At 41.6% G+C, this 22,123-nt stretch overlaps 1 protein-coding gene across 2 annotated transcripts in view; it reads right to left on the bottom strand.

Moving 5' to 3' along the window:
- l1camb (L1 cell adhesion molecule, paralog b) overlaps positions 1 to 22,123 on the bottom strand; it is a 118,489-nt gene that overhangs the window by 77,389 nt on the left and 18,977 nt on the right. The window contains exons 1-2 of one of the 2 annotated variants that reach the window (XM_051660408.1): positions 1,951 to 1,965; positions 1,705 to 1,758 (exon numbers count right to left, since the gene is read on the bottom strand). The exons of the other annotated variant lie outside the window; for it this stretch is intronic. The gene's annotated coding sequence lies outside the window, so the exon portion shown is untranslated. Of the gene's footprint in view, positions 1 to 1,704; positions 1,759 to 1,950; positions 1,966 to 22,123 lie in introns of those variants that run through there. 2 annotated transcript variants of the gene reach the window in all.

Raw genomic sequence — 22,123 nt, 5'->3', positions numbered from 1 at the left:
CATCGAGAACTGCTGGGCAAAGTCCTCGACGGTGTCGCCGAATAGGCCCGCCTGGGAAATGGGGGCAGCAAGGAATCGTGTCTTGTCGGCCTCACCCATCTCGACCAGGTTGAGCCAAAGGTGGTGCTCCTGGACCACTAGTGTGGCCATCATCCGCCCGAGAGACCGCGCCGTGACCTCCATCGCTCGGAGAGCGAGATCGGTCACCGAGCGCAGTTCCTGCATCAATCCCGGGGCGGAACTACCCTCGTGCAGTTCCTTTAGTGCCTTGGCGGACTTGCAGGAGAGCCATGGTGTGCAGGACGGAGGCGGCTTGTCCAGCGGCACCGTAGGCCTTGGCCGTCAGAGACGACGTAAACCTACAGGCCTTGGACGGGGGCTTTGGGCACCCACGCCAGGTGGCGGCGCTCTGCGGGCATAGGTGCACCGCGAGCGCCTTTATCCACCTGGGGATTGCCGAATAACCCTTGGCCGCCCCACCATCGAGGGTAGTGAGAGCGGGGAAGCTGAAAAGATCGGGACCGGGCAGTAAAAAGTGCCTCCTGCGACCTTGTCAGCTCTTCATGCACTTCCGGGAAGAAAGGAATGGGGGCAGGGCGTGGCTTTGAGCGGCGCCGCGAGCCCAGGAACCAATCACCAAGCCGCGAGGGTTCAGGGATCTCGTCATCTCCGCGTCAGCCTGTGACTGGGCGATCGACCTCAAAGGGAGGAGCCCAGCTGAGGCTTCCGACTGGACGAGCCCGCTCTCCGATGCTGCGCTCGAGAGCTCATCACTTTCGCGGGCTCCGAATAAGAGGTTGAACTCGCCGTGAGACGAGCCGGCGGACTCACCCGGAAGCCCCGGGGGATACCCGGCGGAGGCGGTCCCATTGGGGTCCCCAAATCGCCCCCAGTGCTAGCCGCGCTGGCCTCAAACCCGTGGGTAAAAGGACCGAGGCGGGAGCCTCTGGGGTGGCTCGCTTTCTTACGAAGGTGAGCCGCGACCGCAACGTTGCCATGGACATATTCTCGCAATGAGAACATGACCATCCACGAACGCTGTCTCCGCGTGAGCAGTGCCCATACACGAAAGACAGTGATCGTGACCATCAGAAGGCGAGAGATAACGAGCACAACCAGGAATAACACACAATCGGAAAAGCATCTTTAAAAAGACGCGTCTTTAAAAAGACGTTCCGTGTGTGCGCTCTTTTAGAGAAATACATACTCTTTTAGAGGGGAAAAATGCTCTTTCAGAAAATATACTCTCTAGTTTTTCTGCCGAAGCACCCAGGGGCATTCTCTGCAGTGCACCAGTGCAGAGGAGGGAGAAGCCGCTGAAATGCGCCGTCAGATCCAGCAGAGGTGAATGAACAGTAGTATTCAGCTCAATGAGCATGACCGTGAAGTGTCTAAGGCTATACATGTATATGACGTCAGCCAAAGCTATTACAGTGTGCCAGCTTTAGGATAAAGTTTTCATTGAGGCCATTCCTCTGAAAAAAGGTTTAGATCATGTTTATGTAGCAGTGTTTAATCTGCGTTGTGTTGTTGTCACATGAAATAAACTTCGAACTCAGAAATAGTTGTCTTGTGTATTCATTTAATGCCTGTTCAAACACATGAACAACCTTTGAGCACCTCTGCAGCACTTACATCACTCTCTGTGAGAGCTCACACAAACTGGGGAGAATAAATATATAAAAAATAAACAAAAATAAGTACCTGGTCAAACACATGAACAACCTTTGAGCACCTCTGCAGCACTTGAATCACTCTCTGTGAGAAACAAAAAAATTTGCATAAAAAAATATAAAAACTGATTCAAAGCAAAAAATAAAAATAAAAATAAAAAAAAATAACCAACAGAACCATAAATGTAATGTATTAAACACAAAGAATTACCCAGAGAGTAATCAATTAGAATAAGTATGTAACTAATTAATTGACCACACTTCACATGTGACCTACCTCTGTGAGAGCTCATGCAAACTGGGAAGAAGCAGAGTGCAGACTCCCCCAAGTCTACTTAGAGTCCACTGAATAAGAGGAAGTCCAAATGTGGTCATGACAAGTGGAATCACTAAACCATACTATTTAATTATATACCTGTTACATTTATAAATTACACAACTGGGGTGAAAGATTATTTTCAACGTAATCTAATACAAAACCAGCATTTTCCTTCAGGTGCTGTGATTTTGGCAAAAACTTTGCATCATTATGCAGCAATTAACTCCAACCATTGACATTTCAAAAGCACAAATATGTAATGCTGATTGTGTCTTGATGTTTATTGCTTTAGTGATAATCAATTGACATGTATTAGTTGTGGAATGTTTGCTATAGCTGCCTCAATTAACAGTAAGTTTAGGAAAGATTAGTGTCAGACTGACACTGTCAGTCTCAAATGGCACACCCCACAGTCCGCTTACTGACCATCTAATGCAAACTGCTCAACTGGAAAACAGCTTCTCAACTTGACAAGCTCTATCATTTTTATGTAACTTACACAAATAAGGGCACACAGGTACTTGTTTATCAGTCCAAGTTGATAAAGCAAGCACTTTTAAGGATTAAATAATCACTGGATTTGTCAGAAGTTGTTAATGACATCAGATCTCTTAAAGATCATCTTTGTTTGAGTTATGTCTGTGAAATAGTCTGTATTTATTACTTTGGGACAGGCAGAAATTCTAATCACGGAGTACACACATTTTTCACATTTTTTTTCTTCTAAACAGCCATTCGCAGTCACTATTGTGCCATTATTTAAATTAATTATTTTCTAGGGCTGTCAAGGCATGCGATTAATTAATCGAATAAATCGCAAACATCAATATTTGCTGAGAAAGGCCCCCAATTAAAGATAATTCAATATAAATAATACATAGTAATTCAAATATATATATATATATATATATATATATATATATATATATATATATATATATATATATATATATATATATATACACACACACACACACACATAGATACATACAGTATATGTATATAATTCAGATATTTAGATAATATCTTTTATTGTTGTGGCAGATGAGTATTATTATTATTTTATTATTATAAAAGAATAATATTTTATTATTTTCATGAAAACAAAATTAACTGTGGTTGATTTCTTGGCATGTAGTCTCTCCTGCCATAGTAGGGGGTTCTTGGCCAGAATAAGCATTGATTAGAAATACAAAAAATGAATTAGAAGTCATACATGGTTTTATTCCATTATGCTGTTTTATTCCCATATCATTGAACATAAGTAACGGCAATCCATTTTGTATTGAGTCAATCTGTACTGTTCTCACAGGATGTGTTCTTATGTTCCGTCTGCGCTGTTTTAATATATACTGTCAATTTATGTACATATGTGTCAGACGGACACTTTTGGATTCTTACTCATTTTCAGCTACATACACTGTTTTTTTTTGTTTTTTTTTAAATGGCCGCTTAAGACCCCTCCATTCTGTTAAGCTTCGTATTGCAGTCAAGAACATGTCCTGAGTGAACAGCTCTCAATCTGTGGCTGTGCTGCTTGTGTGATTTGTTGAGACGTACTGACTGCCCCCTGCTGACCCGGCTCATAAAACACAAAGTTATATGTACTTCAAGCTTGAATTGTGCTGATTTTAGGAAAATACGTAATTTTATCACAGAATTTATGTAGGGTCAGCACACAATTTTTTCACACTATTTTTCATATAATTCATCACACTAAATGAACACGTTAAATCAACAGCCCTATTATTTTGATGAAAACAAAATGAACTGTGGTTGGTTTCTTGGCATGTAGTCTCTCCTGCCTTAGTAGGGGGTTCTTGCCCAGAATAAGCTGTGATGTGGACAAGACTTTTCACTGTTTAGTCAAAGATCTTGTTGCCAGAGAACAAGGAAAGGTAAACAATATTGACTGCAATACTTAACTAATTACAACCCACCAAACCCATCAAGCACCAGAAGTGCAGTGACTGTGTCGGCAGACAGTCACACAATGTCACATAAACATGAAGTGAAGTGGAACCTCATGAGGTTGTGACATTAACAGGGCGAGTCATTAGCACTGACCTCGGTCCTGTGAGACTGGCCGTCTTAAATTAGTTATAACCCATCTGTCTCTCTGCTTTCCGTACTCCTGGTGTCTCCATACACACTGGACTTACAACCTGCTTTCTGGAATTAGGTAAAGTGAGACATTCCATTCGGCATTCCACATTAACCTCTGAACCCATGAAGATGTGACCCTAGCATCTGCTAACATCATTGTATCATCCAGACTGTTTTTAGCAACTCAGGGTCCAAAATTAACATTGGCCTAGTGCCAAATGCAAGCAAAAGCTTGGATAGCTGGCCAGTTGGCTGGTAACTTTTTTGTAGGAATTGCAACAAAAATTTAAATAGCAATGAAAGACTTTTCCTGTAATTGTCGTAAAAGAGATTAAAAAAACTTCCATATGGTGCTGCATTCCTGTCGTTATTACACCATAACAAACATCTGTGTAACAAAATCACAGTGGAGTTTGTTGTCTTTTTTACAGGTGACATTTTGATGAGAGGCTTAGATGACCCCATTTACATTTAAATTCATTATTTTCCTCAAAATTCTACAAACAATACCCCATAATGACAATGTGAAAGAAGTTTGTTTGAAATCTGTGCAAATTTATTAAAAATAAAAATCAGTGTTTCCACTGATCATCCTTGAGATGTTTCTACAACTTGATTGGAGTCCACCTGTGGTAAATTCAGTTGATTGGACATGATTTGGAAAGGCACACACCTGTCTATATAAGGTCCCACAGTTAACAGTGCATGTCAGAGCACAAACCAAGCCATGAAGTCCAAGGAATTGTCTGTAGACCTCCGAGACAGGATTGTATCGAGGCACAGATCTGGGGAAGGGTACAGAAAAATTTCTGCAGCATTGAAGGTCCCAATGAGCACAGTGGCCTCCATCATCCGTAAATGGAAGAAGTTTGGAACCACCAGGACTCTTCCTAGAGCTGGCCGCCTGGCCAAACTGAGCGATCGGAGGAGAAGGGCCTTAGTCAGGGAGGTGACCAAGAACCCGATGGTGACTCTGACAGAGCTCCAGCATGTCTCTGTGGAGAGAGGAGAACCTTCCAGAAGAACAACCATCTCTGCAGCACTCCACCAATCAGGCCTGTATGGTAGAGTGGCCAGACGGAAGCCACTCCTCAGTGAAAGGCACATGACAGCCCACCTGGAGTTTGCCAAAAGGCATCTGAAGGACTCTCAGACCATGAGAAACAAAGATTGAACTCTTTGGCCTGAATAGCAAGCGTCATGTCTGGAGGAAACCAGGCACCACTCATCACCTGGCCAATACCATCCCTACAGTGAAGCATGGTGGTGGCAGCATCATGCTGTGGGGATGTTTTTCAGTGGCAGGAACTGGGAGACTAGTCAGGATCGAGGGAAAGATGAATGCAGCATTGTACAGAGACATCCTTGATGAAAACCTGCTCCAGAGCGCTCTGGACCTCAGACTGGGGCGAAGATTCATCTTCCAACAGGACAACGACCCTAAGCACACAGCCAAGATAACAAAGGAGTGGCTCCGGGACAACTTTCTGAATGTCCTTGAGTTGCCCAGCCAGAGCCCAGACTTGAACCCGATTGAACATCTCTGGAGAGATCTGAAAATGGCTGTGAACCGACGCTCCCCATCCAACCTGATGGAGCATGAGAGGTCCTGAAAAGAAGAATGGGAGAATCTGGCCAAAAATAGGTGTGCCAAGCTGGTAGCATCATACTCAAAAAGACTTGAGTCTGTAATTGGTGCCAAAGGTGCTTCAACAAAGTATTGCGCAAAGGCTGTGAATACTTATGTACATGTGATTTTTTTTTTTTTTTCATTTTTTTTTTTTTTTTTATTACATTTGCAAAAACTTCAAACAAACTTCTTTCACATTGCCATTATGGGGTATTGTTTGTAGAATTTTGAGGAAAATAATGAATTTAATCCATTTTGGAATAAGGCTGTAACATAAAATGTGGAAAAAGTGAAGCGCTGTGAATACTTTCCGGATGCACTGTATAACATTTATCCCTATACACTCCCAGAGTGAGGAAAAAGGCTGGAAAAATCACTCTGGAACCCACTCACCCTGCCCACTACCTTTTTGAACTGTTGCCTTCTGGCTGACACTTCAGAGCTCTGAGCACCAGAACCGCCAGGCACAGGAACAGTTTTTTCCCTCAGGCTATCCATCTCATGAACAGTTAAATTGCCCCATTGAGCAATAACTATGTGCAATACACAGTTTAGTCTTTCTTATATTTATCCAACACATCCAACCTCTTCTGCCATTTCATTCCTCTGGGAAAAAAAAACATTTGCACTGTACATAACAGATTTATTTACACTGTACATTACAGATTGTATTAGATTTGCACTACCCATGTGTATGTGTGTATGTATGTGTGTCTGAATGTATGTGTATAATTATTTTTTATTTTTTATTATTATCTATGTCTTGCTGCTGTTTTTTGTATTGTTTTTGTATGGTTGTACACTGGAAGCTCCTGTCACCAAGACAAATTCCTTGTATGTGTAAGCATACATGGAAATAAAGCTCATTCTGATTCTGATTCTGATTACACCTTGCATTAACATGCGTTTTCAGTGATCAAATTGCTATCGGATAGCACTTGACCACAGGTGTAAATGCATCCAAGGAGTGTCGTGAGTCATGGACAGATTCTGACCACATTCAAAGAATGTTTAAATGCAAATGTCTTTTTGTTATCCAGGTACAACTACGTAAGTAATTTATGTGATGTTAAGCTTCAGTCATTAGTTACAGCACTGTGTTGCAGGTTTTTGCATTTTTCTGTTAATTCTGCCAACACAATGTGAAAAATCTTGTCACCCGAACAATGAACAATATCCTATGATTATTCCACTGGAATACACTTGGAATATATCGTTTCACGATCGCATCTCCCTCAACTGTGACTCGCGAGACTCTCACCTGAAAGAGGCTTCACTTGTGCATTTCAGATGAGAAGAATATTCAGCACATACAAAGCACCAAATGTGAGATGAATTCCATTACTTTTGCTTTGGCAACCTGAAATTTAGCTTTGTTGGCCACCAAAATAAATTCTCAATGTACATTTATCTGATTAAATCTCTATCCAATCACAGTGGAGACACATTTGACTGCAAGGTAAATACATTCCAGCTAAACAATATCCAGATACAATCAGAATATGAAATGCATTTTAATGCAAGGTGTAAACGGATTGGCCACTCAGAATATATATATATATTTTCCCACCCAAAAGTCATTTTCTGGCTATACGCCATTAAAATGACCTGCACTGTTGATATATGAATATTTAAGAGAAAACCAGTTAATATACTGTTTTTTCAATATACAATAAAAATATACTGTATATTGTATATTGACAACAAAATACATATTGTAATAAAAAAAAAATATCCATTACCATTATGAAATACTTTTAGCTGGTAAATTTTATCAATACATTTGAAGGTGTGAAAAAAAAAACAAACAAACAAAAAAAAACATTCTGAGTAAACTCTAGAACTGTTGTGCGTGAAAATCCCAGAAGATCAGCAGTTACAGAAATACTCAAACCAGCCCATCTGGCACCAACTATCATGCCACGCTCCAAATCACTGAGTTCACATTTTTCCCCATTCTGATGGTTGATGCGAACAATAACTGAATTTTATGCACTGCACTGCTGGCACACGATTGGCTGATTAGATAATCGCATGGATGATTGTTGGTGCCAGGTCAGGCTGATTTGAGTATTTCTGTAACTGCTGATCTCCTGGGATTTTTGAATTTTTGAACAGTTTGAACTGACAAAGTTTACAGTAACTCAGCTAACCGCCCTGTACATTTGTGGTGAGAAGAATAGTATCTCAGAATGCTATTCCAAGATGCGGGTTGGCGCTATTTTGGCGGCACGAGGGGGACCTATACAATATTAGGCAGGTGTAATGTTCTAATGTTGGTCTAATGTTGTGGCTGATCGGTATGTGTCTATACTGTATATATATATATATATATATAAAAATGTATCGCTATCTACTGCCTGTATACAGCAGACGGCACTTCATATGTTACTGATTTATGCAATGATTGCATTTTTGAGTAAGTATGTGACTTTTTTATATCATATATTGTTATGTAGGCCTACTTTTTGTATCATAGGTTGTGATAAATCAAATTTCAGATTTGTATGGGTTTAACCTGAAAGCTATGTAAATGTCAACTGGAACTGAAATAGGAATTTATATTAGACTGGCACTTTGCCTCCTCATTTGAAAAGTCCACCACACGCCACTGCAAACTATGTATGTATTTGTAAATATCTGAATATTTTGATATACAATTCAAATATATTGTTTCTATACTTTTAATAAACAACTTTAAATCAATAGTTTATCATTTTTATTTGATTGTGTCATTCGCAATGCTTCATGGGATTGTAGTTCATTCCCTCATTGTACACTTCTTGCAACTTTGTCTTTTAGTCAGATTTTTAAATACTTTTTTGCTTCAAAACAAAGTTTGTGATGTTGTGATACACCTCAGAGCTGGTTGTTTTGGTTCATGGCTTACAACTCTTCTATGAAGGATATTATGAAATCCAATGGATGAAATAAATAGTGTAAATACCTCTTAACCAAGATGGCTGAAGGGTGGGCACTGATGCGTACTATTGATGGTCAAAGGCAGGTGCAATTAGGGGCAGGGACATTCTCATTCTAGAAAACATTTGATTGAACAAAAATTTGGATACACCCCTGACTGCAAGATGATATTTTCAACAGTTTTGGTCCAATTTCCAGAAGCAAAAAACTGTATGCTTTAAATGTATATCTGCTAAAAGTTATTTAGTCAACTTTTAGCCTTTCTGAAATTCGCTCAACTAGTTGCGTACCCTCCACGTTCTGGTTAAATCTCCCCTTGTTATCCCTAATTTTGTCTATCTACAGCTACAAAATGTCACAGATCACTAGATCATATATTATTATCGGTATTGTTGTGATGTTACTATGTGTGTGATATAAATAAAACAAATTCATTTGAAGATTTGGCCCTTAGTCCTCATGATATTAATGACAGCAAGGATATGATGTACAATGATTGCTTTGATCCAGATATAAACTTTCTCAAATTAAGAAGGGCCCATGGTCCATGCAGTTATTACAATGGAGAGGAGTTTATCAATTTCTCAAGTAGTTTACTAGATCAAGGCTTAATAAATATTTTTTCAACTTTTCACCTAAACATACGTAGTTTACAAAAAAAAAAAATATGATCATCTCATTCAATATCTGTCGACATTAAATCATACATTTTCAGTACTTGTCGACATTAAATCATACATTTTCAGTACTTGCTCTTTCAGAAACATGGCTCAATGAGGATATAGTATCTTCCTATTCAGTACCTTAATATAATGCTGTGCATTCATGTAGAAAAAATAAAAGGGGTGGTGGAGTTTCTATCTTTGTTGACAGTAATTTTCAGTTCATTGAGAGGAAAGAACTCAGCAGTAGTTTTGATAAAATTGGGGTTGAATGACTTTTCATAGAAATACCAAGTTCTAGTATCTTTGGAGGGAAAAGTGTTATAATTGGTTGTATTTATCGTCCACCAGATTCTGATATTGGTATTTTTAATGATATTCTGTCTGCTAATGCGGAGTTGATAAGTAACAAGGCAAAGGGATGTATTCTTCTCTGAGACTTTAACATAGATCTCCTCAAAAACTAGTCTAATTTATCAACTGAGTTTCTGAATATTCTTTATGCATCTTACCTTTATCCTCTCACTGACAAACCAACTAGGATAACTAACACCTCTTCAACTTTGATTGGCAATATATTGACTAATTATTTAGAGCATACAATTAACTCTGGATTATTATTAACTGACATTTCTGATCATTTTCCAATATTTAATTTTTTTTTTTTTTAAATATAACTAGCGAACAAGGAAAATCTGATTTGAGAATAAAATGTCATAATTTCACTAAGAGAAATGAGGACTCATTTAAAGCCATGATGGAGGAGGTTTCATGGGATAAGGTGTTCAGTCATCATGATGCTGAATTGGCTTATCTTTCATTTATGAACATATTTAGGGGTCAAGCCCCGAAGGGGTGAAAGACCCCTATTGTTTTCGTTAGTTTTCTTATTATTCTTCTTCTTCCGCTCTTGAGTCTATGGCAGCCCATAGAACCGCTTGAGGCAAAGTTATGAAATTTGGCACACAGATAGAAGACAGTCTGATTTGTCTCTACCTCAAACCCTCTAGCGCCACCAACAGCCCAAATTTGCACTCACGTTTATGTTAATAACTTTGGAACTGTGAGTCCTAGAAACTAAATCAAAGTCCACTGATTCCTTGGCTCAAGACGATTCGATTGCACCCTATGACGTCATTTTCCGTCATGAAAATTTTTCCGCCATTTTGAATTTGATGAAAAACCTACTTTTTCGAACTCGTCCTAGGCCGTTTGTCCGATTTGCACGAAAATTGGCCTGCATCATCTAGAGGCACTCATGACAAAAAGTTATTCACAGAATTTTGATAAACCATACCGTTTTCGAATGGCGCTTCAACGAATTCAACGAAGAGCACGCCAAAATGGACGTGAGGGTATATCTCTGTAACGCTTTAGCGTATTCATACCAAACATATTATTTGTCATAGGCACCATGATTCGAGGGTGCCTGCTCAGTTTCGGAACAGTGCCACCTAGTGGTCACGAGATATGAAAAAATAAAATTTTTGCTTATAACTTCTGAACAATTTGTCATAAAATCATCAAATTGGTCTCATTAGATTCAGTGGGGTATAGTGAGTCCAACGATATGAAAAATTCCTATGTCGTCCATTTTGAATTTAGACATAAAATGCTGTATTTTACGAACGACTTGGTGTATCGTTACGAAACTCGGTATGTGTCTTTAGCATCATGATCTGAAGGGACTCAAAAAGTTTAGGGACAGCGCCACCTTGAGGTCAAAAATTATAATGCTATTTCTAAAAATCTTATAGCTATTGACTCATTTTGCCTACTGTCATGAGACTGGTCTTGATAGATTCCATGGTTCATGCCAAGAACTATGATACCAATTATGTCATAATCGAGCAAACTTCCTGTCTGACATTTTTAAATGTTTTGAAAACATCATTTTTCGAACTCATCCTAGACTGTTTGTCTGATTTGTACGAAAATTGGCCTGCATCATCTAGAGGCACTCACGACAAAAGTTATTCACAGAATTTTGATAAACCATACCGTTTTCGAATGCCGCTTCAACGAATTCGACGAAGAACGTGCAAAATTGAACTTGAGGCTGTATCTCTACAATGCTTTGAGGGATTGGGACGAAACTTGGTAAGTGTCATCACCAGTACACCCTGAGGTTACCTGCAGCGCACTGCCCCCTACTGGTCAGGAGATAGAAAAATGGCTATTTTGGCTTTTAACTCTTGAACACTTTCCTGCATAATAACCATCATGCCCAGTTACTACCTGAGCAGTTTCAGAACAGCACCACATACTGGACAAAAATTCTAAGAAGTAGCTATTTTTAGTTATTTTTAAAATAAATATTTTTTTAATGATTGAAAGTTTACTTTTTCTAACTCCTCATACACTGTTCGTCGGACTCTAACCAAAAACATGTCACAAAGCTTCTTTTGCTGCTCATGGTGCCGATAATTGGCTTGACCCCAGTATCGCTGCTTGCAGCTATATTTATATCTGTTTTTGATGTAGAAGAAATGTTTTCCACTTTCCAAAAAAGGGATATATATAAAAAATGTGTCATTAGCCCCACCCCATTTAATATTACATTTGATAAAAAATATAAGAATCATTTCATAAAATTACTGCGAATTGCAAAAAAAAAAAAAAAAAAAATAAAAAAAAAGAAGAAAGAACTATTTCTCAAATAAATTTTAACAATCCCGTAGTAATATAAAATCTACGTGGAACCTAATTAATGAGTTGCTGAATAAGAAAAAGGCCTCCACACCCATTCCATTTCAGTTATCACATGGTATGAGCAATTTTACTAGTTCTGCTGATATAACCAATGGTTTTAATGGTTTTTGATTTTTTTTTTTTTTTTTTTTTGTAAATATTGGTCCTTCTTTGGCTAAGAATATTGAAAATACAGCTGAATCCCATTTTGTGAACATCAAGTATCCTTGTTTAAGCATGTCTGACCCTCCTATCTCCAAAGAAGTGCATGACACTATACTGAAAATGAAAGACTCATTGCAGGGCATGATGAAATAAGATCCAGCCTTGTAAAGAAAGTAGTTCACTATATCGTTGAGCCCCTGACTTATATTTTTTATTTATCTCTTAAAACAGATATTATACCAAGTGACCTTAAAGTAGCTAAAGTCATACTGCTGTTTAAATCAGGTGATACCAGCATATTTACTAACTATTGTACTATATCTATTTCGCCATGCTTTTCTAAAGTTCTTGAATAACTAATGTATTCAAGAATAAAAAAATAAAAAAACTTATGGATGAGAGCAGCATACTGTATTGCCACCAATATGGATTTCGGATTTTATTTTGTGTTTTTTTTTTTATTGAAATGGCTCTTTTACAGCTAGTTCAATAAATCTCCACAGTCATAGATAACAAAAACATTTCTCTTGGCATATATTTAGACTTGTCAAAGGCCTTTGACACTGTCGATCACAACATTCTTATTACAAAACTACAAATATATGGCTTTCATGATTTTGCTCTTAAATGACTGGTTGATTTTATAAAGAACAGAGAATAGTATGTACCTATTAATAAGCATAACTCAAATAGAGCTAAGCTACTTTGCGGAGTTCCTCAGGAATCCATCCTTGGACCTCAGTTTTTGATTTATATAATTGACCTACCTTGTGTCACAGTCTGTCTCCCTCATATTCTTCAAGGACTCTTATTTTGAAGTTTTCCCCTGGACTACATCTCCCATAGTTCACTGCCCTCATCACTTGCATCTGCTCCTCATCATCCTCACCTGTATTCCATTCCCTCATTAGTTCCTTTTTGTATAAATATCCTCTAGTTTTGCCCATTCCTTTGTCAATCCTTGAAGTGTTACGTTGTGTTAATGAAGTGTTAATGAAGTGTTACGTTGTGTTATTATGTTTAGCTTTCTTGTTTTTGTTCCACTCCAGTGTTAATGATTAAAAGACTTAAAGTATCTACTCCTGCGTCTCCTCTCTTCCACTCCACGTACCCAGCATTACAGAAGGACTGACCGACTAAGAATAATTATATACTTACCAGTTCCTCCTAACGTCCTCCTCTACTCCAGCGATCCCACTCTCATAGAAAGCCAGACCTCGACGAGCACATCATTGAGCATGGAGCTAACAGGGGTTTTCATGGAACTGTTCAGGCAGGATCTTCCCCTCTTGGAATATTCCACCAAGTTCTTCCAACTCTCTGCAACAACCACCATATCGGATATGTACCTCAAGTCAATTTATGGTATGGGTTTCAACTATCACCGAACATCAGCACTTCCGGAGGAGGAGAATCTCTCCCTTGCGGATTATATCCTTGCCACACTGAACTTCCATCACCCCTCACTATCTTCCATTACCATGGTTACTCTTCTCCCAGCTTTCTCCCCTCACATTGTGGGTTTTGGCTGGAACCCCGTGCCACCTCCTTGCTCCACGCCTTCCACGGCTCCTTGCTCCACGCCTTCCACGGCTCCTCTTTCCACGCCTGCCACGGTCAACGAGCCCATGCCTGCCACGGTCAACGAGCCCACGCCTGCCACGGTCAACGAGCCAGCGCCAGTGCCTGTAGCCTCGACCGTCCCAGAGCTAGTGCCTGTAGCCTCGACCATCCCAGAGCCAGTGCCTCTAGCCTCGACCATCCCTGTGCCAATGCCTGTTGCCTTGACTGCCCCTGAGCCAGCTCTCGCCAAGTTAATAGACCTGGACTTGCTCCCCACCCTAGTTCCCACCCTAACTACCCTTCATCTTCCGCTGGTTCCAGCCAGCATAATGGAAACCCTTGTTCCGTCCAATGCCCTGTCCCTTCCTCCTCCTCTGGTTCCACTCAAGACTTTTGCTCCTCCTCCTGGTCAGCCGGCTCCTCCCACATCACCGGCTCGACCTTCGCTCCCTGCGAAACCATGGTCAAGGGGAACCTCAAACCCTCTGACTCTGCCTTGACCCTCCGAGCCCTGGACTCCGCCTTGGCCCTTAGTTCCCTCTGTCCCACCTCGGCTCTATATCTCTTTGGCTCCACTGTGGTCCTTCAGCCAATCGGCTTCTCCGGGGTCCCTCATCCCTCCAGCTCCGCCTTGGTCAGTCAGTCACCTGGCTCCGCCTCGGCTCTCCGATCCTCCTGCTACGCTTCGTCACTCCAAGCCTCCAGCTTCACCGGGGACCTCCTTCCCTACAGTCCTCTGTCCCACAGGCTCCGCCTCTGTCCTCCGAGCCTTCAGCGCTACCTCGGTCCTCCGAACCTTCAGCTCCACCCTGGCCATTTGAGCCGTCGGCTACTCTCCGGGCACCAAATTCCACGGCTCCGCCCCCCCACAGCTCCACCCTTAGAGCCTTCCATGACTCCGCCTGCCTTCGTTGAGCCTCTCCTAGCTCCACCCTCAGACTCTTCCTGACCCAGTCCTTGCCCTGTGGTCGCCTCTCAGGCCTCCTGACCCAGTCCCTGCCCTATGGCTGCCTCCCAGGCCTCCTGACCCAGTCCCTGCCCTGTGGCCGCCTCCCAGGCCTCCGGATCCATTCCCGGCTCCGAAGCTGCCCCCCAGGCCTCCTGATCATCCTCCTTGGATCCTCCTTCACCTTCTGCGTCACCCTACCCTCCTCATCCATCTTTGGGTGCCAGGAGTTGCCCTTTGGGGGGGGGTAATGTCACAATCTGTCTCCATGTTCTTCAAGGACTCTTATTTTGAAGTTTTCCCCTGGACTATGTCTCCCTAGTTCACTGCCCTCATCACTTCTATCTGCTCCTCATCATCCTCACCTGTATTCCATTCCCTCATTAGTTCCTTTTTGTATAAATATCCTCTAGTTTTGCCCATTCCTTTGTCAGTCCTTGAAGTGTTACATTGTGTTATGTTTAGCTTTACTGTTTTGTTCCACTCCAGCGTTTATGATTTTGTTTAAAAATGTTTTACAATGAAATGTAAACATGTATGTGTGTGTGTGTATATATATATATATATATATATATATATATATATATATATATATATATATATATATATATAAAATCAACATTTAAACCACACATCCCCCCCCACCACCCCAACCCCACCCCCCCAAAAAAACAACCCTGTGGTCATATATACATATACATACATATACAAACATAAATACATATACATATATATACACATACATACATACACACACATAATAATCATACAAACTATAATACATTACTCTCTCCGCACCCCACCCGAGAGCCCTCCAAAAACTCCAAATACCCGCCCCATTTCCGAACAAACTTATCCAAGCCACCCCGTCTTCTAGATGACACCTCCTCATAAGCTGCCACCCTCCCCACCTCCGTGCACCACTCCGGATATGGGGGCACACCAGCTGATCTCCAACCCCTCAAAATAACCTGCCTGGCGATCATCACACACGTCAGAACCCAGTTCCCTACATGGCCATCCCCCACATCGATGACCTCCCCATCACCCAGAACACAAAGTCTGGGGCAAAACGAAACCCGAGTGCCCACCACATCGCACACAAAATTCTGAACCTTCGACCAGAATTTCTGGATCTCGACACACCACCAAAAAACATGGGCCATGTCTCCATCCTCCGATTGGCATCTCCAGCAGGTGGGTGTGTCTTTAAGACCAAGCCTATACAGTCTAGAGGGGGTTCAATAAAATCTATGCAAAATTTTGAATTGTATAAGACGCACCCTTGCATCACTAGATGCAGACTTAACATTTTTAAGAATCTTAGCCCACACTCCTTCCTCCAATGCCAAGTTGAAATCTTTCTCCCATACTCTCTTGAGAGAAGTTAAGGCTCCGTCCCCCATACTCTGAATTAACAGGGAGTAGTACACTGATGCCTCACAACCTTTTCCAAAAGCCGCAATCACCTCTCCCAAAGCATCTGCCTCCTTAGGGGGATGTGTGCTACTCCCAAAAATAGTGCCAAGCAGGTGGCGCAGTTGTAAATACATATAAAACTGAGGTCTGGGGATCCCAAAATGTTGGACCAAGTTTTCAAACGATCTCAACACACCACTTTCATATAGGTCACAGAGTGTAGCAACCCCCCTCACAATCCATTCCGGCCAACAGAAAGGAGACTTGCCAATACACAGTCTTGGGTTCTGCCATATGCTCGAGGCAGCATTTAAATAAGTGTCCAATTTAAACAATCTGGACACTTTAGTCCATACCAAGTGTAAATGCGAAATAACGGGTGTAACATAACTTTTCCGATTAGTTTGATAGAGATACTTTGTAATGGCGAAACAGGGGCAAGAACTGCCTGTTCAATAACAAACCAGGGAGGAGCTCTCTCAGGTGAAAGTGACCAATGAGCCAAATGTCTGAGACTGAACGCATAGTAATAAAACAAAATCTTGGGAAGGCCTAGCCCTCCTTTGTCTATCGGCCTATGTAACTTATTAAAATGCAATCTGGGACGTTTACCATTCCAAATGAAGGACTTTGCTATGCTATCAAATTCCTTGAAATAACAGAGGGGGACATCTACAGGAAGAGATTGTAGCAGGTAGTTAAATTTTGGAATACAATTCATTTTAATAACATTAACCTTCCCAATCATCGATAAATGTAATGAAGCCCACCTGCTGACATCGCTCGAAAACCTTTTTATTAAAGGGTCAAAATTAACACTAACTAAATCAGACAAATTTGCTGGGAATAAAATCCCCAAATACTTAATGCCCTGTTTGGGCCACTGGAAGGCGCCGTTACTGAACAGTACGCTGTCAGAGCCAAAGCTTCGGATTTAGCCCAATTGACTTTGTATCCTGAGAACTTGGAAAAGGAATTAATAATTCTGTGGAGGCAAGGCAAAGATCTAGTAGGTTCAGAGACAAATAATAAAATATCATCTGCGTAAAGCAGAAGCTAATGCGGCACACCTCCCGCCACCACCCCTGGAAAATCATCCTCCTTTCTTATCGCAGCTGCTAATGGTTCCAGGGCAAGACAGAACAATAATGGGGAAAGAGGGAAACCCTGCCGAGTGCCCCTATTCAAAGTAAAATAATCTGAGATTAATCCATTTGTTTGTACCGCTGCCACAGGGTGTCTATAAAGTAACTTAATCCAACCAATAAATGTACTCCCAAACCCATATATTTCCAAAATCTTAAAAAGATAATCCCATTCTGCCATATCAAACGCCTTTTCGGCATCAAGTGAGATGGCAGCGATTGGAGATTGATTATTCGCTACTGACCACATGATATTGATGAGACGCCTGATGTTATCAGAAGAGCTGCGACCCCGAATAAACCCCACCTGATCTATATGTATAAGTGATGTCATAACTTTACTTAATCGATTAGCCAAAATTTTTAACAATATTTTTACATCTAGTTGGATCAGGGAAATTGGACGATAACTTTTACACTCATTTGGATCTTTGTCCTTTTTAAGAATCAGACTGATCCGGGCTTGTGTCATGGTTGGAGGAAATTTTCCATTCTTTAATGATTCCTTATAAACTTCTAACAAAAATGGAGCCAGTTCTGTAGCATAGGATCTAAAAAATTCTGCGGCAAAACCATCTGGCCCCAGAGCCTTGCTAGTAGGTAGGGACTTAATTACCTCGTCAAGCTCCTCCAAGGTTATGTCAGAATCAAGAGAGTTTTTTTGCTCAATCGTCAGTTTAGGAAGATCTAATGGTTCCACAAAGTTTCTAATATCTTCATCAGTAGACAAAGACATGGAACTATAAAGATCAATATAGAACACTTTAAAGGCTTTATGAATATCAAAGGCTGAGGTAAATATTTCACCACCAGCAGATTTCACTGAGGGAATGGTAGAAAAAGACTCTCTCTGCTTTATATATCTAGCCAAAAGCTTCCCTGCTTTGTCACCTGAATAACCAAAACTCCACTTTCCGCGACAAAATAGTATTATACCTATATTTCAGTCGGGTCAATTCTCTGAGGCCATCAGCTGACATACGGCGCTTCAGCTCTGCCTCTGCACTTTTAATATTTCCTTCCAACTCCACAAGTTCTCGTGCTTTGGATTTTTTGATGAATGAGGCATACTGTATGATCCGGCCCCTAAGAACCGCTTTAAGTGCCTCCCAAGCCACGCCCACAGAGAATACTGAGGACCAGTTGGTCTCCATATAAACATTGATTTCAGTCTTTAACATTTGTTGGAAATCAGGATTTTGCAGAAGTGATACATTAAGGTGCCAACTATATGATTTCTTTTTCTCTATATGTGGCATCACCTCTAAAATCAATATCAATATAATGACTCCCTTGCTCTTGCTCCACCCCATATCTTCCCAAATTTTTCAGCTTCCTGCAGGGAGAGATGTTTCATGAAGAAACACTATATCATATTTCTTACGTTTAAGAAAAGTAATAACCTTCCTTCTTTTTATGGAACCCATTTACATTCCATGTGGAGAGAGATAGTACACTTATATTAACAACTGACATATTGATATAATAGAAAAAATAAATTGTGTGCCAAAAACAAAATTACGAAGACCACATTCCCCATTAGTGAAACAATCAAACCCTGAACATCCCCCCGAAGAAAACAAACAGAAAAAAGAAAAAGGTGCGCATTAACCCCACGCACGACAGCGCCAACCGGCGACAATCCCTCTAAACTCAAAAGGTCCATGAACGCCCATGAGTCCCCACGACAACTTTGCCATCGGATTGCTCAATTTTGTCTCACAAATGGTGAGGCAAAATTACATAACAGAAAATACTTTGTGAAATAAACCCAGTCAATAGGAAGAATGAACACAAAGAATGTGTATATTCATTCACAGAACTGTCTCAAAGGTGTGATCTTCCACAAAACAAATTCCAGGTGATATAAAACCGTTCAGATTCCTCGGACAGACAAACGAATGTTCAGTGAGCTGGCTGTTATGAGTTCAACGGATGACGTAATCATTCCAATGTCTCATAAAAAAAAAAAAAAAAACTCAACAAAACAAACCACAGCCAGCAGGAGGAGTAAGCATGAAGAACGAACAGATGAATCAACAGCTGTTTCAAAGGAATGTTATTCAACATAACAAGCTCCAGCCGCTAGGCGGAACCAATACAAAAAGAAACAAAACCAGCATCCCGGTTCCCCCGATGATCGAGTCAATTCACTCAGAGGCTGGTAGATATACCAAGACTTACACAATCCGTCAGCTTTATAAAAAACTTCCTTTGTGTGAGCATGTAGATATTTTGCGGTCATCCATAGTGTCCACTCTCAATCTGTCCGGGAACTTAAATGCAAATGTTTCTTTAAGGAAAGTTTTATTCACAAACAAGCTCCAGCCGCATGGCGGAGCCAATGCAAAAAACCTAAAATGTCGCCCAGCTTCCTCAAGAGTTAGTACAGCGAGTCAGGCCCACTCACATGAGAAACATCCAATGGTTTACTCAGACATTGATTCTATAAAAGATATTGCCTGATTTGGACATGTGAATACTTTGCGACCGACCTTTGTTTCTATTATCAGTTTGGCAGGAAACATCAGAGCAAACGAGATCTTTTTCTGATGTAAAAGTTTCTTACATTCCTTGAACCGATCGCGTTTCTCTCGTCGAACTCGCAAAGTCCGGGAACAAGAAAATATTATGGTTCTTCCAAGAAAGCTTCCCTTTGCTCCTCGCCTGGCGCAACACAAGATCTTTATCGGATGATCTCAGAAATCTGGCCAGAATCGATCTGGGCCTATCTCCCTCAGCAGATCTGTGAGCTGGCACTCTGTGAGCTTGCTAGATTTCCAGCTTGTGGCCTGTTATGTCGAGCAGACTTGGGAAAAACTCCTCATGCTCAGGAATTTCGACAATTCGAACGTTATTCCTGCGGTTTCTATTCTCAAGATCTTCAAGCTTTTCAAGGAGATGTTCCAGATCAACTTTGGTCACGGGCGGATTAGCGGTTAATTCCCTCTCTGAAGATTCCAGAAAATCAATTCGTTTTTCAACATCAGTCACTCTTGTAGCTAACTCAGAGAATTTTGTTTCCATCGCCGTAATCGATCGAGGTATTACAGCGAGATCCTCCAAGTCAGCAAGAATCTTCGTCAACATCACCGACATGTTGAACAACTGACGCTGGATCACCTCTCCCACCGCACCATCCAAATCGAGTCCCCGGTCTGTAGGCCTGTCGGGGCTTTCATCCTGAACACGTAAGTGTCTTTTGATGTCTCCAGAGCTCGAGGATTTTGACTTCTTTGCCATATTTTGCAACAAAGGGCAAATGTGCAACTGGGTGTATCAAATTTTACCAGATTATAACATGAGAATAATCGAAAATTCAGCAAGTGCCAGAGCTCGTCACTCACACTTCCGCTCCTTGCATGGTGTGACGTGACCCCCGCGTTTATGATTAAAAGACTTAAAGTATCTACTCCTGCATCCCCTCTCTTCCTCTTCCACTCCACATACCCAGCGTTACACCTAGGGTCTGCAATAATGTACTTCCTCTTTTATTTGCTGATGACACATGTATTGTTGCTTCACATGAAATCTTTATTACACTTTATCTTTATTTCCCTATCTGTCACTCACTCGACGTTGTGTCGATGTAGTGACACTAGGGGTCACTCTTGGGAGCCTGAGAAACCTCTGGTCTTTGATAAAAGGCCAATGAAAATTGGCGAGTGGTATTTGCATACCACTCCCCCGGACATACGGGTATAAAAGGAGCTGGTATGCAACCACTCTTTCAGATTTTCTCTTCGGAGCCGAACGGTCGATGTTTACTGAGCTGACTGTTCATTCACCTCTGCTGGATCTGAAGGCGCATTTCAGCGGCCTCTCCCTCCTCTGCACTGGTGCACTGCAGAGAACACCCCTGGGCGCTTCGGCAGAAAAAAGAGAGTATATTTTATATATATAAAGTGTATATTTCTCTAAAAGAGCAGCACACACGGAATGTCTTTTTAAAGACGCATCTTTTTAAAGACGCCTTTCCGATTGTGTGTTATTCCTGGTTGCGGTCGTTACCTCTCAACTTCTGATGGTCACAATCTTTCATGTCTGGGTGCGACCCATGCGGAGACAGCGTTCATGGATGGATCATGTACTCACTGAGAGAACATGACCATGGCAATGTTGCAGTCGCAGCTTGCTTTCGTAACAGTTTTTTCGCTCTAGTCCCTTTCTTCCCGGAAGTGCATGAGGAGCTGACAAGATCGTAGGAGGCACCTTTTACTGCCCGGTCCCGATCTTTCAGCTCCCTGCCCTCACTACCCTCAATGGCGGGGTGGCCAGGGGCTATTCGGCCATTCCCCTGGTGGATAAGGCGCTCGCGGTGCACCTATGCCCGCAGAGTGCTGCCACCTGGCACGGACGCCCAAAGCTCCCGTCCAAGGCCTGTAGGTTCATGTCATCCCTGACAGCCAAAGCTTACAGTGCAGCTGGACAAGCCGCCTCCGCCCTGCATGCCATTGCTCTCCTGTAAGTCCACTAAGCCAAGGCGCTAAAGGAACTGCACGAGGGAGTTCCGCCCCAGATTTGGCATTTGACCACATCTCGATTCTACCTCAACACAGACCCTTCCTGTGGTTTGCATTCGAGGGTTGGGCGTATCAGTATAAGGTCCTCCCTTTTGGTCTGTCCTTGACCCCTCATGTCTTCATGAAGGTCACAGAGGCAGCTCTTGCCCCGTTAAGGGAAGTGGGCATTTGCATTCTCAACTATCTCAATGATTGGCTAATCCTAGCCCACTCTCAGGATATGCTGTGTGCACACAGGGACCTGGTGCTTTCGCACCTCAGCCGACTAGGGCTTCAGGTCAACTGGGAAAAGAGCAAGCTCCTCCAGGTTCAGAGCATCTCTTTTCTCGGTTTGGAGTTGGACTCAGTCTCATTGACGG

The sequence above is a fragment of the Myxocyprinus asiaticus genome, chromosome 28 (assembly GCF_019703515.2).
Source record: "Myxocyprinus asiaticus isolate MX2 ecotype Aquarium Trade chromosome 28, UBuf_Myxa_2, whole genome shotgun sequence".
NCBI lineage: Eukaryota > Metazoa > Chordata > Actinopteri > Cypriniformes > Catostomidae > Myxocyprinus > Myxocyprinus asiaticus.
Note: the sequence above shows the minus strand (reverse complement) of the source record. Positions and strands in the feature narration are given on the sequence as shown.